Source organism: Pithys albifrons, chromosome 2, assembly GCF_047495875.1.
Source record: "Pithys albifrons albifrons isolate INPA30051 chromosome 2, PitAlb_v1, whole genome shotgun sequence".
Lineage (NCBI taxonomy): Eukaryota > Metazoa > Chordata > Aves > Passeriformes > Thamnophilidae > Pithys > Pithys albifrons.
This window is the reverse complement of record NC_092459.1, coordinates 105,444,461-105,458,574: the sequence shown is the minus strand read 5'-3', so window position 1 is coordinate 105,458,574 and position 14,114 is coordinate 105,444,461. Positions and strand designations below refer to the sequence as shown.

At 45.2% G+C, this 14,114-nt stretch overlaps 1 protein-coding gene across 5 annotated transcripts in view; it reads right to left on the bottom strand.

The window, feature by feature from the left end:
- Positions 1-14,114, bottom strand: part of SLC8A1 (solute carrier family 8 member A1) — a 120,386-nt gene that overhangs the window by 76,374 nt on the left and 29,898 nt on the right. The gene's annotated exons all lie outside the window — the stretch shown is intronic.

Genomic DNA, 14,114 nt, shown 5'->3' with positions numbered 1-14,114 from the left:
CTTATCCAACATACCAGTCCTGCTTCCTCAACAGAGCCTCCCCAGTTATCTGCCCAGGGTGATCCTACTGCTTCAGCTTTCCTAAGCAGCCTGGATTTTTTACCAGGCCACCTCCATTCTGGGTTCTCACTAAGGGTCCCTGAGTAACATACTCTCTACTTTGAATTCCTTGAATAATGCAGAGACATGGACAAGCCAACAAAGAACTTGCCTTATTCTCCTGAAGGATTTGAGTTTGCATCTTCGCATCTACCTGCAACAGGAAACTTTTGCTGCACGTGTAGCACATGTGTGCAGTGCAGGACATATTACATCATAAGCATGTGCTTCCTAGCAAGATCATCTGGAAATGCATAACAAGGCTGATGTGGCAAAATGGCACTTGGATCTTTGCAAAGCACTCATAGAGTCAGATTGATAGTGACCATTTATCCAGAACTGACAGGCCCCTGGGACTTCAGCCCTGATATTCCTCCGCTTGCACAGAGACAGCATTCAGTGAAGGTCCTGTCTGGGGAGAAGCAGATTCCTGCTCTCTGAGCCTAGTACCTGGCTGAGACAACTGAGGGAGAAGATGAATTCCTAATGGAAATGGTATCCGCCATTGAGAGAGACCAAGCACTTGGAATGTAACCACACTGAAATGTTGGTCATCAAAGGTAACCTTAATTAATTAATTGCATTTGTAGAAAAACATGCAAGTGTGTCAATCTTACCAGGGAAGCTAGGGCATTCCTGGAGGGTGTTGACTTTGGGATGTACATGTGGTTCATGCTCTAGTAAAGCCTGAGCTATGCTGCATGGGGGCCCCAAGATGCCCTTCCTTTCTCCCTTGTATGGCGGGTGAGTGAACAGAGCTCATACCCAAGCATGGTCTCTGCCTATGAGCCAAGCTGCTGGGTGGAGGAGCCTTGGGGTGGGGGGGCAGCTGAGCATGAGCCAGCCCATCCCTGCAAGGTGAGTCCTGCTTGCTGTTATAAAGCTTCTGCTGGAGAGCAGGAAGACTGTGCAGAGGGATCTGAACAGGCTAGATTGATGGGCCAAGGCCAAGGGTATGAGGTTCACTAACCCCGTATATCGTTACAGGCTGCAGGAAAAGTGGCTGGAAAGTGGCCCACCAGAAATAGACCTGGAGGTGCTGTCAACAGCTGGCTGAACATGAGCCAGGGTGTGCCCAGGTGGCCAAGAAGGCAAATGACATTCTGGTCTGTGTCAAAAATAACATGGGCAGTGGGACTAGGGAAGTGATTGTCCTTCCATACTAGGCACTGGTGAGGCCACACCTTGAGTCCTGTGTCCAGTTCCAGGCTCCTCATTGCAAAAAGGCACTGAGGTGCTTGAATGAGTCCAGAGAAAGGCAAGAAAGCTGATTAAGGGGCTGGAGCACAAGTCCTATGAGGCCCAGCTGAGAGAACTGGGGTTGTTTAGCCTGGAGATGAGGAGGCTCAGGGGAGACCTTACGACTCTTGACAACTACCTGAAAGGAGGCTGTTGCAAGGCATGGGTCAGCCTCTTCTCCCAGGCAACTAGTGACAGGACAAGAAATAATGGCCTCAAGCTGTTTGAGTTGGACAGCAGGAAGAATTTCTTCACTGAAAGAGTGGTCAGGCATGGGAACAGACTGCCCAGGGAAGTGTGGAGTCACTATCCCTGGAAGTGTTCAAGAAATGACTGAATGTGGCACTTAGTGCTATGGTTTAGTTGGCATGGTGGCGTTTGGTCAAAGGCTGGACTCGATGATATAGGAGGTCTTTTCCAACCTTAACGATTCTATGATTCTAAGTGACAGTGCACTCCTGGGCTCTTGCCAGGAGAGATGGGTTCATGTCAAAGGGAAAGACATCAGGAGATAACGTCTTCAAATTGCTTTAGATCACTGCCTTGCATTTCAGTCCACTGTGCTGAAGAGGAACCATCCCAGCCACTCTCTGTTCTACATCCCTGTGTGCAGAAAAACCCTGGAAAACTGCCTGAGAAAACCCCTGCCTGGACTTTGGCATGGCTGATATGTCTCGGGCATGGGGACAATGGGTCATTCCTCATCACAAGGAGAGCCACTTCCTGAAACTCATCTTTCTCTCACGTAGCTCTGCAGCCTGATGCAGCTACATCCTTCAGCCCCCACAAGCTCATCTGCCTCCTGCTCAGCAGCAGCAGGCAGACTTTTGGCTGCAGATTTCACCAGCAGCCCCAAAGTGAAACTCTCCATTCTATGACATTTCCAGGCAGCCCTGCTGTTCCAGCATCTCTTGCTCTATAGGTTTCAGCATCACTCAGAGCTGATTTTAAGCTTTAAAGAGTTGGTTTTTATTATGCCACAAATAGCTGTAAAACAGCACCATGAGAATTACCCATTTGTTAGAGGAGAAGGGTTTGTTATGAAAGAGGACATAAGTGCCTGGGGTCTTCTATTTAAAAAAATAACTTAAAGCAATTAAATGATTTTTAAACTCTGTGCCATAGGTCCTGGCTGGTTGCAGGTGGGAGTCCCTGCAACTGTTGGTTGTCTGGCTCTGTTGGAGTGTGGGGTCCGGGACTGGACTCAGCAGCTCTTGCGCCATAGCCAACATTTGCAAGTGCAGTTGTGCAAGCAAGGCTGGCTGGATGCAAGACCAGGAGCACACCAAGCCATACCTAGTGAGAAGTTTGGCTTTCCCAAGTATGAGAAAATAACAGCACAGTCCAGTCTTCCCTCCAAATTCATGACCATGAAACATCTGCGCTTTGCTGCCTTTGTCCATCTGCTTCAAATGAAACCCCCACATCTCTGATGGCAAAAAACAAGGCAAAAACAGCGGCCCTTGATCTGAGAACCCAAAAACTGTCCAGGGAAGTGTGCAAACCCTGGATTCTCCTGCTCTGCTGCTGGGGTTTGTCAGTAAAGGGAGGGGAACAAACCCTTCCTGGCTGAAATATGGCTTCCGAGAGGGCTGTGGTGACACAGAGCATTTCTATTCTGAACCACTTTTCCTAAGGTCTCCAGCACCCAGCTGCTTTCCCAGACCTTGTTTCACTTCTTTGGAATGACAGAAGGGGAGGAGCAGGCCACAGAGATCCCCTTTCCGGGGGGAGGGAGGGGGTGCCTTCGGGCACTGTGACAGGGGGCTTTCAGTTTCCAGGTGGTTATAGGGAGGTGAGGGCACACAAATATGCCAAAGCGCTGGGAGCTCTGCTGTTTGCTGTTAGGTACACCTAACTCTGCGACATCAAAAGTCTCAGGTTCTCCAGTTCTCATTTCCTGATTTATTCTCCCAGGTTAAGACGGTTGGTTTGTTCCACTATAGCTCTTCTCCAAGGCAGAATCAGAAACTATTCCAGCTTCCACCAGCTGGGTAGTAAACCAGGATAACAGTGCATTGTGGCAGAGAAATTAGCAAACATAAAGGAAAGCAGAATGAGGGGATGAGCATGGATGAAAGCCATCACATCTGCAGTGATTTCTTTTCAATTTTGTTTATTAAAACTGCTCTGGATACAGATTGCCTTTCTCCACTTCATCTTGCTTCATCTCCACCTTGAGACTGGGCGACATGGGCATTTCAATAGAGTACCTGGAAGCCTGGTTTTTCTGTGGTGTGATGAAAGCACTGTCTCAGAGAGCTGGGGCAGCCTCATAGGCAAAGACCTTGCTTTCCCAAGGCAGGTCTGTATTGCAGTGCCCTAAAGGACAACTGTGTCCTCATTCCTGAGGTAATGCCATTTGCACTAGCATCCACAAGTCAAGAAAATAGCAGGCAAACGGATTTCTGCTCTCTCCAAGTGTCCTGCCATCAGGATCAGGGGACAGGAAGATACAGGTGGATGCCTCTGACTTGCTGCTTCAGAGATAGTACTGACAACTGTCAGGGCCATGGAGAAAGCAGGCTACAGAAGAGTCCTCTAGCCAACACTGTAACTGCCCAACCAGCATCAAACCCACACTCTTCCTATAAAGCTTCATCCTGACTGAGAGGCTGGTGCCAGCATGGACTTGGGGTCAGCAGAACTGCCTGTTCTCATGGATGCAGATGAGCTCCATGGCTAGTCAGCTGAGATCTGAGAGCTGAGGGTTGATATACCACAGGTTTTTAATTCACTTAAGATCCTCATTTCAGTACTGCAGGATAAATGAACTTTTGCTGCAGACCAAAACCAGCACTCCTTCCAGCTTGTGGGACCACTTGAGGACAGGATATGGGATGTCCAGTAGAACATCTCCCACCCAGTCACAGTCTGGTCTTTAGCATTTCCTTTAGTCACACTCAGCAAGTACTAAGGCTTGCTCTATCCTGGGGGAAATTCAAGGCAAGGATACTTTGCAGCACCCGAAGTTATATGGTGAACAAAACTATCTTTCCCACAGAAAATCACGTTGCTGCAGAGAGGTGCATTTGAATTCCTCACAAGTGGTGAGTCTGCACACCCGCCAGCATAGGATCTCTTTGTGTGGGAAGTAAAAACCAAATAGGGAGTTTCTTCCTCTTGCACTGATGGAGACCACAAATACCTCCCTTGCAGGTGGGCAAACTGCCAACGACTCCCAAACATGAGCCATCCTCAAGAAACCATCTTGTCACATTAATAGCATCAACAGTTATCAATCAGCTTTTTTTCCTTTCCTTCCTTTAGGTCATCAAAGTGTTGAGGGCTGATGCTGCTCCAAAGGAATTGCATTCCTTCACCAACAGTTTTGCATCCATCTCTTCTCCCCAACTTGCTCATGTCTTCCACAATCCCAAGAGTTTGTGAGACCTCATCAGCCAGATCCAGGAGCACTTGCCATCCTGCATTTTGGACCCTGAACAGGACATGCTGCAGGAAAACCAAATAAAGTGCACTGATTTCACAAGTCCAAGGCTTCTCTGGAGCAGTGGAAAAATACCTACTTCCCATGTTAAACTGGGATTTGTACATCTGTCTTCAGCGCCTCACACAAGGAATTATGGCTGCCTCATCGGCAGGATTTAGAGCTGCAGTCAGCTCAGAAAGATCACGAGGCTGTGTTTACTTTCTGACAGATGTATGGGTTTATCTCATCCCGTCCTTTGAATATATATGCTCTCCAGTATATATATGCAAGGTGTCTGGGCAGAACTCTGAGAACATGACTGAGAGAAGATCCTGGCTTTTCCCAGGGTTAAGCTTTCTGTCCAAGCACAGCAGGACTGACAGTACAAGGCATGCTCAAGAATGGGTTTCCTCACTTGTGCATGTACCATTTTGAGTCTAATTCACCTTGGGTGACAGCTACTAATTTGACAATTACTTTAACCAGACATAGTAGCTGATAAACTGAAGGCAGAAAAGGCAGTTAGAGCTCAAGCAAAAGCCTGCCAAGTTTCTAATAAAATTCAAAACACAGCAATATTTAAGAGTGTACATGAAGCCAGCATTTGTCTGTGTTTCAGTCTGCTTTTAAATCCCCTGAGCAATCAACCCACATGGAGGCAGCTTAAGGAATGGAAAAATCAGTCACTTCTATTTCTCATGTCTTTTTTAGTCTGCAAAGTACAATATGCAGTGGGAAAATGAGATCCAAAGCACTTACTCTGCAACAAAAGCAATTTTGGTTGTTTTCAACTTGTGAAACCAATGATACCACTTCTTAAGGCCTCTCGGGACAGAAGCCCATGGATGCCTGACCAATCACCTAGGCTCAAATATGAAGTTTCTTAAAAGACTGTGCTTGTTCCCTAGCTACCCAAATGATCATTTGGTTTATGGGTACCCATGCTGTGATCCCCGATACTTGTTTACAACTGTGAGTAACAAAAAAACCCTACTCCTCCCATGATTACTACTGCAGTTCTTAGTTAGTTAGGGCTCTGCTCCCAAGCACAGGTTTTTAGTCACTTTTTGTTAATATCTAGAAGAGAAGAGGCATTTGTGCTATGTCTGTCATTGTATCCTCCATCTCTTACAAACAAGGTCTGGGAAAGCTCAGCTGCCAGGGTCTTTGTTCCCCTCAGTCCTGCAGTGAAATCAATTCCTCTAGTGGTGGGAGACACACAGAGATACAGTGGATGAGTCGGGGAAAAGGTGGAAGTCATATTTATCTCTTGTATATCACTCTGTGTCAGCACATCTGTGTGCTCTGAACTAAGCCTGGAAGGAGAGTGCAAATGTGATTCCCAGAGGGCTTCCCATACTGAAAGAAACGTCAGCAGGGAGATTTCTCTCAACTCCAAGTGAAGAAGACAAGGCTGCTCTCTTCAGCATAACCAGTGTCCCTGCAGGCATTGCTGTAATGTAGAGTTGGGCCATGAGCCAGAGGGCCAGCTACATGACTTGCTGCCATGCCATGGACACCACTGGTACAGCTTCCATACTCTTGGAGAAGAGGGGAAAGCTTATTAGAAACAGCTCTCCGCTGCCAAAAAGTGCCTCTGAGGGGCCTTCTTCAGGCCAAGACAAAGAGATAGAGAAATCCTTATGAAAAGGTTTCACTAAACAAGATGCCAATGGCCCTGAGTTGCAGGTGATACTTCTTGAGCTCTGTGAAGTTAAGTTTGGCACAGCCCCTGAAAATCACTGCTTTGTGCAAGTTTTCTAAATACCATAGATCACATTTTAGCTGCTTGTTCTACCAACTGCAATTCCAGCTCACATGGTATGAGAAGTAGTGCCCTGCAATGAGAAATACCTTTGTTTGTAACAATTTTGGCTCTAAATTTCATATTTGAAGTACTAATTTCCCTTATGGTCAGAGCCTTTCACAATTTTCCTTTTGAATATAAGGGATCTCAGATCCTTAAGCAAGGCAGCATAAATCACTACATTTGAGCAGAGGCCACTTGCAGCTCTGGCTTAAGGAAAACTTCCTTATTTTCTACAAATGCTCACAACTCTTTTTAGAGGAATAATATGTACTATCAGGCCCGCCAAAAATACCTTGTTAAAAGTTTTTTCATCACCCAAAACATATCTTGCAATTATTTTCGGAAAATGTCAGGCCCTTTCTATTCTCTAAACAAAATGTTTAAATACCACATTTTCCCAGAATAATTTTTACAGTGTTATTTTCAGCATTCTTATTATATCTATTATTAATATTGAAATATCTATTTTCCTGCCATTACTTTACATCCTCACTGTTGCTGATTCCTATCCATTCTTTGACTTTCCTTCCAGCTTTTCATTAATTTTTCAAAACTGTTGAAAAAAATGGAGGGGAAGAAAGACTGCTCTCTTACTTCCCTTTGCTAAACAGTTTTCTAAATTCTGGAATGCTGCAAGTTATCACAGCTATGGTTTTACTTTTACTTTTGTCAGATCAGAGATTTCTTCCCATAAACCCAAAGAATTCTGGAAAAGATGGAGAGCAGAAAAAGAGAGCAGTTTATGAAGGAAAGTAAGTAAAGAATTTCTTTCCTACTCCTCCCAGGGACTGGATAGTCACCTATGGTCCTGTTTGGAAAGACTGAAGAAGAGTCAGAAAGTGAAGAAAAGGTGAAGATTCTAGGTTTTGAGTTGGTTTAGGGATTTTTCCTGGTTTACTCTAGCATTTTCTTATTTCAAAACTGTGAGGTTTGCATTTTCCCAGTTAAATTTCTTTTCACTTTCTTCAGTGAGCTCTATCTTTAGACTAAGTAATAACTTTCCCTATTTAATATTTCCCTACCTCACCTTGCATGTGCTTCCAAAAACAGGGCTTAGCACTAATTATCTCTGGTTATGGGAATATAATTATTCCCATAATACTCAGACAAGAGTCCTCCCCATAGACAAATCTGCATTGTGCATTGTGTCTCCTTTATCACATCCAAACGCAGTTCCATAATTCTTTGTGAAAAAAAAATTGTAAGACACAGGTCACCATCCCCTGCCTTGGTATTTTGGTTTCCCTCCACTCAGTATACACCCCAAAGGCTCCATCGTGGTGAAATGCTGTCTCTAAGGACACGCTGCCCCCCAGGAAGTCCAGGCAAAGGCAGTTTCCTAGTTACAAGGTATTTGTCTTCTGCACCAAGTGTCTGTTTCCCGTTGGTGAGATACAGAGAATGAAAGCTCTGGGGCATTATCAGCCTAAGTCAACACATACTATTAATAATCATTACTTCTGCACTGCATATTGCTTGGCACCCTCAGCCAGATTTAGCTCTGCTTTCTGCATCACAGTTGTACACATGCTCATTACCACACAGTTTACAACCAATGCAATTACTTGGGCGAGTACTAAAACTACAGATATGGCAGAAACACTTTTTTTATCTCTTGAACCATCAGAAGACCAGGGCTAGGAAACCTCCAGGCTAAAAAAACCCAACAATAAAGTGATTGTTACAGGGATTAAATGATTTCTTTCCTCCCATACTTGCTTGAGTGTTTGCCTTTTTTCTGGTTACTGGTTATTATGGATTACTGCCCTAATCATACTGGTGGTAGCATTGCCAGGCCCCGTTCTTTGTGGTGAGAAGGGAAGCTGATCAGTGTGAAAGTGTGGGTGCTCCTGAGCTGGGGAAAAACAGCAGCTCAGGGCATATTGGCTGAGATGGGCCAAAGCGACCAGTTCAGACAAGAACAGAGCGAATTACTGCCCCATAATTGCAAAGTTCTAGCTATTTCAGAGCATAACTAAGTTTGTCTGCTTTTAATTCTGAAGCATTAATTACACTTAGAGTCCTTTAAATTGTCAGAATTAAGAGAGGTCAAAAAAAGAAAGAAAACCTGGAATAAGGACAAAGCAAACAGAAATTACATTCAGAGAATGCTCCTGATAACTCTGAATGTCCTGTGCTGGAAAGAAAGATAAATGCTAAAATATTAAACTTTTCTACTTCCACTGTGTGTCACAGACAGAAAATCCTGGCTTTGCAGGGGAACACCATGGACCCCACTGTTTTGGACAATGATACCCTGTGTTTCTGCTGTCAAGGATCCTGTCCATCCAGCCTGATATAGATATGCCCTTGTTTGGACCATCAAAACAATGCTCATAGGTTTTAGGAAAGCCCTGTATCTCCCAGGTACATGGTTCAGGATCTTCAAGCCATGAGTAGCTGCCCTGGCTTTTCTTCTTAATGCACATTGAAACATTAGGAGGGAGGTGTCAAGCGATATGAAAGATCTCAAGGAACTAATAAAAAAACCAAACTATTCCCCAAACCCATGAAGTTCTATTCCAGGTTTGAAATGCAGTGTGTAGAGCTGAACCCAATCTTTCAATCCAAAAAATGGTAAAGCATATTAGAAACCCTATGAATATCTGTTGGTTTCCCTCAGGAGACACTTGCCGACTGAAGCCAGCAAGAGAAGCCTGTGGGTATGACACAGCTGCTGTTTTCCTCCTCTCAGCAGACTCAAATCCCACCTGTGGGTTGCTGAATTTCAGAAAGCTCATCCCCAAAGCCTACTGGCTGGCAGGGGAGTTGCAGCAATGATGCATGCAAGTAGATTCCTGGAGGCTGGTCCCAGATTCCTGTGCCTCCACTTCACACCCGCAAGGGCAAGATATATGGTGCTGGCATGGCAGGGCCCTGCTTTTGGTCACTGGATGTGAAAATACTGCTCCCTCATACAAAGCAATAAGCTACTGTGGGTGCTGGGTGACAGCAAGTGGAGAGGTGATGCACAGGAGGGGAGTGCCACAAAGGTTGTGGGGGGACAGGACAGAAGCATGTGGCCCATGTGGTGCCAGGTGGAGACAGCTGCAGAGGAGGTGAAGAACAGCAGAAACAAAGTAGGGGTAACCACTCTGATGTGGTTGCTCTCAGGAACCCACTGTAGTTAAAGTGTAAAGTAACATACCGTGTAGAAAGGATCCCACATGTACCAAGAGGATGAGCAAGCAGGGGGATTCCTAGCACAGGTAGGATGATTTCAGAGCAAGAAGAGTCAGGAGGGGCTGCATAAGTCCCAAAAGGCCACTGCTGGATTAGTATGGGAACACAAGCAGTAGTATGTTGGTTTTCTCTCCATGGTGCATATGCTGGAGAACAGGAGCTGAGAGGGACATTTTAGGGGCAGCAGCCCCTTTGCACAGGGGTTCCCATTTACCATGTCAGGCAAACTGGAGATGCTGAACCACACACATCTGGACAAGGATTTTCCTCACTGCCCTCAGACACCTATTTTTAAACTATTGCATATGTTTCCTTTCATTACCAGTCATACTCATTCGCTTTGAAAGGAGGTTACAAATAAGGAGAAAGCCCCTTGTTAATTGACTGGATGATTTATTGCATCCTCTCTTAGCAGCCACACAGGCTTAAAAGCTGTATGAGAAAAAGTTGCTCAGCTTTTGTTTGGAAATGAACTGGGTAAAACCTAACGTGGAAGAGATGGGAATAACCACAGCCATTGTTTGTCTGTTTTTTAACCTATAGACAGTTTTCAATGGGGAGGTGCCCAAAAAGGAGGCCTTCCCTGCATTGAGCTCATTGGAAGCCAAAGTCTGTCCATCACTCTCTTGGCAATGTATTTGGTGTTATATCCTCTGACGCATCGAAATTTGCTCTTGCTTGGCAGTTCTGAAAGATGTAAATAAAGAGGATAAACAGATAGAGATTTCCTAAAATCTCACCTACAGGCATTTTTTCAATGCACAAAAATATCCCTACTCTCTGCTAACCCAGAGGGCAATTGTGCTGTCCTTAAAGTCAGTCCCAGCAACTGATTTAGGAAACAGGTTTCTGGATGCTTTCAGAAAGAAGGCCAGAAAGCAGCACTGGAAACTGGGTTTCCCTGGGTAGTGAGGGAGGGTGAGGAAAAAGATAAAAATGCCTAAAGGAAAAGGAAAAAGGTATAAAACATAACATAATGGAAAAAAGAAGAGAAAGGGGAATCAAAGTTTCAAACAAGCTTCAAAAGCCATCAAGGAAACAGCAAATAAAATGAACCCCTGATGTTCAACAAGGTGTTCAAATGTTCTGGGTATGGACAGAAGAGCTCGGACAGGCAAACCAGAGGGATGTTATTTGGAGCAGCTTGCTGGCTTTCCCTAGAGTTTAATAATAGCAACTGTATTTATACAACTAAAATGTTTTGTTAAAAGGCTAAGTACTGGTATGTCATGCTAGTCACTTTAATTTAAAATAAATTCTAAAATTCTCACTGGAAAGGCTTGCAGCTAACTATAAATATATGCAATAAGCTGATGGATTTTTTTAAGCAAATGTATTCTTTAGAGGCACTAAATTGCACAACTGTGCAGCATTTCTGTGTCACAAATTTTCAGAGGCCCTGGGAGTCAGGATTTCTAACTGATCTTGCTGCACTACTTTTTTTTTAGCCCTTCTGCATGTGGTAGCAGCTCTGGCAGTTTTGATGTGGGTTTTTGATACATGAAGAGATTTTAAAAGGTGATGAGAGAGAGATAAAGGAGAAAATGAAAAAGGAAGAGCCCTGGGCAGGGTGATTGACCTTTTCCTTCCTCTTATTTTGAGCATTTGGGCAAAAAACTGGTCAGTCAACTGAGACTGAAAGCACTTACCCAGGCTTCTGTCCTGGGGCTTCTACAAATGGGCGACAATGGCCCCAAATGCCCACTGCTCTCATTACTTTTCCCTAAGAATGGAAACCACAGAAAGTTTCCTCCAGAAATGTCCAGCCTATGCCCTGAACACATTCTTTCATGAAATAAGGACAGCTGGATGGCACCTACTTGCCTTCCTTCCCTGACACCGGGAACTCATTGCTGATGGCCAAGAGGGAGGACGGCCCAGGTGAATACTTTGGCTCTCACAGTGTGGAGATTGTTCAATCCCACCTCCCACACTCTGTGTGTCCACAGCAGAAGGTACTAGCAGGTTGCCCTTTCCATTGACCAATTCCATCTCCTTTGCAAGCCTCAGAATGGGGCAAAGGAGTTTCATCTGCATCTCAAACCCCAGTTCTGTAAACTAGCCCAGCCCTAGCCACTCCACCAACCCCTTGGCCAGCCCATGGCCAGCAGCACTCTCCCAGGAAGGAGAAAGCGACCAGGCAGGTTTGAGATTGCAAAGGCAACAGCAGCTTCTCCTCTTTCTGTCCTTGCAGACAGCCTGAAAACATCACTTAAAAACATCATGGGCTTTGGATGCACTTTATTTGGCTTGTAAGTGTTGCTGGAGCACATGACATCATACATTTGTGTTGCCCTAGCAGCGGTCCCACAGCAAACCAACAGAGCTGCAGCCCCGGGTGCCGAGGCTGGCAGCATCACAGCCCGAGTCACAGCAGGGCTCTACCCTCACCCAGGACACCCCAGAGAACTCCCTGGCACATGGTGAAGCTCCATCCCACCAGGGCAGCCAGAGGACATGCTCCATTCACCAGCCTTTGCCAGGAGCAGAGTTTTCATTGCAGCTGTTGTAAAGGATAATTATGGTGAATTCCTTAGAAGGGACTGAAGTCAGCCTTGCTACCAGATAGCAGGAAATATTTATAACAATAATTTCCAACTGCAGCCTTTCATCTGAAATCTAAACAGAAAGCTGAAATCCCAGGCCTGTAAGTTGATACCTTGGCTATATATGGTCAAAGAACTCCACAGGGGAGAAAAAGATGCTAAGTCCCTAGCAATCCTCATACACACGGCTCCAAGAAGATCCATTAACCTCTGTAGAATTAGCAAGCCCGTATCGTCAATTAGCTTTCAAGTATGATTGTCATGCTGTTGCATTAAGAGAACTCTGGTCTCCCAGGGATGTCTCAGCAAGTCACACTCACAGCCACGTGTATGGCAGAGTGCAGCGTTCTGTAAATGCACAGAGACATCCCCCAGCCTCATGTGCCTGTGACAACAGTTGGGAATTATCAAGTACTATTAACTATTGCAAAGTTAGGGGTGACCCACTGCACTCCTGCAGTAAAGCACTGCCAAGCAAAGGTGGGGCATTTTACAAGACACTCACCAGTGAACAGGGGTATGGTGTTTTCTGGTAATCAGCCTTGCAAAAATGAGAGCAAAACCAACTCCTGCATGAAAATGGACTTAGAAAATCACAAGGCATTGAAATGCATTGCTTTAGACTCCACTAGTGACTGTGACTTACCCTTTGTGAAGGAGTTCTGAATTTTCTTTTTTTTGAGACACCCCTATGTGTTCTTCTTCAGCAGCAGGAAATGAGCTACAGAACTTTACTCACAAAGGTGCTTCCACAGCTGCTTGGCCCCCAGTGCAAGGCACATGGCCTAGCACAAAGTCCTTCTGCACAAACTGGAGCCTGGCTGGGATAGCAGCATTTTCCTGTTGCCCTCCTCCGCTTTTAGTATGCATTTGCTAACCTAGCACCACAGCTCCGTCCTCTCTTCCCCTTCAGCTTGCAAACCGTTGCCTACTTCATGGCTTTCAGGTTTCCCGAAATGCTGGAAGAGTCACTGCTTGTGGCTTTGTTGTGTGGTTTGCGAGGGTAGTGATGCTGCCTCTGAGGTGAGACATGGAGTAGGAATGTAGCAGCTTTAAGCTGAAGGAAGAGGGTAGATATTAGAAAGAATTTTTTTACTGTGAGGATGGTGAGGCACTGAAACAAGTTACACAGAGAGGTTGTGAATGCCCCATCCCTGGAAGTGTTCAAGGCCAGACTGGATGGTGGTCTGAGCAACCTGGTCTAGTGCAAGGCATCCCTGCCCATGGCAAGGGTGTTGGAACAAGATCTTTAAGGGCCCTTCCAACCCAAACCATTCTATGAGTCTATCTATGGTTCCATGATTTATGCTCAAGAACAGACAGGCTTGTAAAACAGCACTGCAGACTTTTCTTACAGGGGAAAGAACTGGTTCATGGTCCCTAAAGAATCAACAGCTTTGCCCTTGTGATTATAAATATTTTCTCTCTCCAAGACACTGCTGTTCACCATAGAGATGGTGTCATGCTTAAAAGAAAAGAGCTGGCATTCCTGCTTTCAGCCTGCTGCATCTAGGCTTTTAACAGCTCACCCATAATGTTAATTGCAGACCAGTCAAGTGAGTTTGCCAACATGTATGAGCCTGGTGCTGGAGCTCACAATGCCAACATGTACGATGCTTGGTCTTCATCAAGACATCAGCCTCTGCACAGGTCATTTCACGGAGCAGTCTGACAGGCATATGCCTCTGAAGCAGACTTTCCTTTTCATCTCAACTGAATGCCTTCCCATTATTTGCAACTGAGTTTCAAGAAAACAGCAGTGAACATCTTAATTAAAAAACAGGGATTATAACAGAAAAGTCACATT